Genomic DNA, 5,000 nt, shown 5'->3' with positions numbered 1-5,000 from the left:
AAAAATAAACGAAAGAAGCTCTCCTATAAATTTAGAAAAAGCAAACGAGTGAAATGTTTGAGATGATAATTTGCTGAAATGCAAGCTCGAATAGCCCCAGGGTTTCGAATGATTCCCCGCGCTTTATACATCTCTCTGTTTACAAACGGTGTATAAATGAAAGATCGCTTCAGATGGGTCGTCGCTGTTTGACGCGCGATGCTGTTCCTTTTTTTTTGTCTGTCTGTGCGTTTAGCTTCGCTAAACAAGTTAAATGGTTAAAAAGCGTCGAAAAAGCGAATACACACGCGACAAGACAAATCTAACGAGTAAAGGAACGCTCCGCTCCAAGATAAAAATGGTTGTTTACAATCAATACAGCGTTTCGGTACCCCTGATCGTAGTCTGAAACTGTGTAACAAAAGAGAGGAAAGCGAATGGTGAAGGAACTTCGAAGCCTCCGTGGCGTGGCTAGAACTTGTGATAAAAGTATGTTTGCAGCAATTATGCATGCTCCCGTTAAAACAGCATTTCAATGTCTCGCATGGCTTAAAGCTCTAGGAGGCTTCAACATTTAGAATACATACGGACTACTTCGTTTGTTAAAGATAAGCGAAGACCGCGCGACCATCGCTCGGTCGTCCAGTCCTCGAAAGTTTTGTTGCGTTCCAAAGAAGAGACAAATGGGGTTTACCCTTGCGCTAAGGGGAGAAGAAGAGAAAAGCAGTTGTTAAATCTAAGAGGTGTGTGGAGTACATCGCGTGTTGGTTAAAATTGTTAAATGAAGTATACGCGAAATGTTCTCTCGCTCTTGCTTTTCCTCTTGCTTCCGTGGCGCTCGAAAAGAAGGGATGATAAATAAAGAAACCTATTCGAAATCTCTTGTGGAACAAAAAATAATACGGACGGACGTTAAAATTGAACCGAGACGAAATGGATCGTCTTGCGAGTTGTCTTCGCTTTGAAATTGTTAAAAATTGATAAAAGCAATACGACGAAGCTGCAGTCCGCAAAATGTTTGAAGCAAAAAGGAAATAACACGAAAATTATGGGAACGTCGTGTCTCAACTTTTTTTTCCCTCTTGTGCTCGTTTCATCGAACGATAAATACAAACATTTTGAAACGAGAGAGGAGGAAAAATTGAATATGCGAAAGGTTGATTCACGCACAGTTTCTCTACGTGTTTGCTTTTTTGCTTCTTTTCGTTTATTTTTTTTTTTTTTGCATCGAGCATCATTATTCACCTTTCGATGAAACCAAAGAAATTGACGACCTCAGAGTAGGCGAGATTACCCGCTGAATTTAAGCATATTATTAAGCGGAGGAAAAGAAACTAACTAGGATTTCCTTAGTAGCGGCGAGCGAACAGGAATGAGCCCAGCACTGAATCCCGCGGTACCGCCGCTGGGAAATGTAGTGTTCAGGAGGATCCGTTTATCCCGAGACATCGAATTGCGTCCAAGTCCATCTTGAATGGGGCCATTTACCCATAGAGGGTGCCAGGCCCGTAGTGACCGGTACGCGTTTCGGGAGGATCTCTCCTTAGAGTCGGGTTGCTTGAGAGTGCAGCCCTAAGTGGGTGGTAAACTCCATCTAAGGCTAAATACGACCACGAGACCGATAGCGAACAAGTACCGTGAGGGAAAGTTGAAAAGAACTTTGAAGAGAGAGTTCAAGAGTACGTGAAACCGTTCAGGGGTAAACCTGAGAAACCCAAAAGATCGAATGGGGAGATTCATCGTCAACAACGCTGGCTCCCGTTGGTGCGCGATGCCCCGGATGGACCTTCGGGTTCCATTAGCGAGGGCACACCACCTTCGGCGAATGTTCCGGCGAGGTAGTCGTGCACTTCTCCCCTAGTAGAACGTCGCGACCCGTTGCGTGTCGGTCTACGGTCCGAGGCGGAGCCTGTCCGTCACCTTAACGGTGTTCGTGACAGACCCTCGGTTGCCTGGCCGACTGCGCGACGGTACTCAGACGGTATCAGGCCGCAACCAATCCATTTTCGAATGTGTGTGCGTCAGGACCGCCGCAAGCTAGGTTCAGTTATAATTACCCGGATGTACGGACTATGCGCCGTCCCCGGGTCTGGCCAGCTGTTAGCAGGAGGAGTCCTTGGACTGGCCAAGCTTTGAATTACCGGTCGGCGACGCTATTGCTTTGGGTACTCTCAGGGCCGAAGCCTGCACGCGAAATGCTAAATGTTAAATGCTAAAGGACAGCTAAACCTTATACCGAACTGGCACGAAAATGGACATGAGATGGCATCGAAATGGAACTGTCGCCTAGATCTCTCTCCTTCGATAAACTAAACTGAATTATGGGTAGAACATGCACAAACGAAAAAGCCTCGGACGCAGGGGTTCTCGGCCCTGGAACCCCTGTGGCGGAAATATCCGCTTTGGATAGGAGGGCCACCGATAAACAACCTGGCGATTCAAACGGTCACGAATTGGCTCAGCGAATTGACATACCCCTGTCCTCGACGACCGCTTGCTTGGCCTGCAGTCTGGCTGGTACACAGACAATATGCGCAAGTGATAAAGCCATCGCAGTACACGCGCAGAAACAACATCCAAAACTGCGTTTAGTCTGGTGCTGCGCGAAGTGTGGAAAAGAGTCCGAAAAGATACATAGTATCAAATGTCATATCCCGAAGTGCAAGGGTAAATGTGAACCTGTTGAGCAGAGTTTCAAATGCACTGGGTGTGACAAGACCTTCGCCACAAAAAGGGGACTGTCAATTCATGAAATGCACATGCACCCAGACATCAGAAACGCAGCACGAGCCAAGACTGTAGAGCCAGGTAAGGGTAAGAAAGGCAGGAAATGCTCTGTCTGGACGGAGGAAGAGACAGCTTTGCTTCGGGAGTTAAACGACCGATTCAGAGCCGAAAAACAGACAGGCGCTAAAATTAGAAATTACTTCCCCGATAAAACACTGAAACAGATCAGTGAGAAAAGGAGACAGCTAAATACGCGCCAAAGGCCGGTTGTACCGGCTGAGGCAGAGGAGGATAACTCCAGTAACATCTCCGAACCCAACAACATCCACGTCTCGCCGGTCGAAACGATAAATGAGGACGACGCGGAGGATGCATGGCAGGAACCTCTAATCGAATGTATCAGGGCTGGCCCCGTTCTTGAGGATCCGGAAATGGCTAAAATTGACAGCGAAATTGTTAAACTTGCCCAAGGTGAATGCCGGCCCGAAGGTATCAATCGCGTTGTGAATGCTCTAGTCGAAATGCTAAAAGGCGGAGAGGGGGATAAACGCCGAAAAACCCCAAAAAACTCGAAGAATTCAAAGTCCAAGCCAAACTCCAAGGCTCAAAGCAAGAGAACTAAGCTTGGCAAATTCAAATACGCTCGATACCAGGAGGTCTACAAAAAATGCCCCAAGAAATTGGTGGACATGGCAATCACGGGGGCAGAATTTGAAAGCGATAAAATCACTTTACCGAATAGCGCCGATGTAATCGGACTATACGGTGAGCTGTGGGGAACCACTGGCGAATGCGAGGGCTTGCCCTCTTTCGAAGGAAATCAAAGACAGCCGCACATACCAACGCGGGAAATCTGCACGCCAATTACGGCGGAGGAAATCATCGTCAGAATGCGAAAGGTAAAAACCGACTCAGCAGCAGGCGTCGACGGTGTGCGCAAAGTACACTTGAGAAAGAAGGGAGTGGTTCAGATACTAGCTAAATTGTATAACCTATTAATGTTATCTGACCACTACCCGGAACAATGGAGGATAAATCGAACAGCCCTAATACCCAAGCAAGGAAAAGACACCGCGGACGTCAAAAATTGGCGTCCGATCACCATCGGGTCAATGCTGGGTAGGATGTACTCCGCCATGATCGACGCTAGACTGAGAAGGCACGTACAGCAATCCATCCGTCAAAAAGGTTTCACCAAGGAGGACGGATGCAAACATAACATCGCATTGCTGTCGCATGCCCTGGCGGTGATGAAAAAACGCAATGGTGGTGTGGTAACAATTGTCGATATCGCAAAAGCGTTCGACACGGTACCACACGCGGCTATTAAGGAATGCCTTACTCGAAAAGGAGTCTCCTCAAAGGTTGCTCAACTAATAAGGCAAATGTACGACAGATGTCGTACAAAAGTTAAAACGAACAACGGGGAAGTGAGCGTCACGCTAAATCGAGGTGTTAAACAAGGTGACCCGCTATCCCCGCTAATCTTCAATCTAATAATAGACCCCGTTATCGAATATTTGAATAACAACACAACGGGAGTCTCGATTGAAGATGAAAACCTGTCGATTCTCGCCTTCGCCGATGATATGGTGTTACTGGCTAAGGACGAAAAAGAAGCGAGAAAACAAATTCGAATATTGCACCAGTTCCTCCAGGATCTCGACATGAACGTTGCGGCCTCGAAATGCTCGGCCTTCGAGATCATCACCAAGAATAAGACCTGGCATCAAAAGGACCCGGAGCTAAAAATCGGCGATGATAAAATACCGGGAGCCAAGCCTGATGAAGTGATGAGATATCTCGGAGCCGACTTCAATTGCTGGAATGGCCTACTTCGCGGAAAACATCTCCAGGTTATAGTTGGTGCGGCAAACAACATCTGCCGAATGGCACTGAAGCCGCATCAAAAAATCGAACTGATAAAAACATACCTACTCCCCAGGTATATCCACAGCATGGTGGCCAGCCCACCGCCTCTGAAGACCCTGCAAGAGATAGATAGCGAAGTCCGGCAGATAGTTAAAAAGATCCTACATCTGCATCATTCAACAACTGACGGACTCATCTACTCTGGTAAAAACTATGGAGGTCTTGGCTTTCCTCGAATCGAAAACATCGTCAAATTGGCGGTTCTTCGAAGGGCAACTAAGATGCAGGAGTCTAACGACGCAGCTGTTAGGGGAGTGGTAACTGACCTGGATGATGTTGTTAAAAAGTACGCGCAATCAGTAGAGCTAGAATGGCCAACAACGTTCGATCGAATCGAAGAAACACGTCGAGATCGGAAGAGG

The sequence above is a fragment of the Osmia lignaria genome, unplaced genomic scaffold (assembly GCF_051020975.1).
Source record: "Osmia lignaria lignaria isolate PbOS001 unplaced genomic scaffold, iyOsmLign1 scaffold0049, whole genome shotgun sequence".
NCBI lineage: Eukaryota > Metazoa > Arthropoda > Insecta > Hymenoptera > Megachilidae > Osmia > Osmia lignaria.
This window is presented reverse-complemented; position numbering follows the sequence as displayed.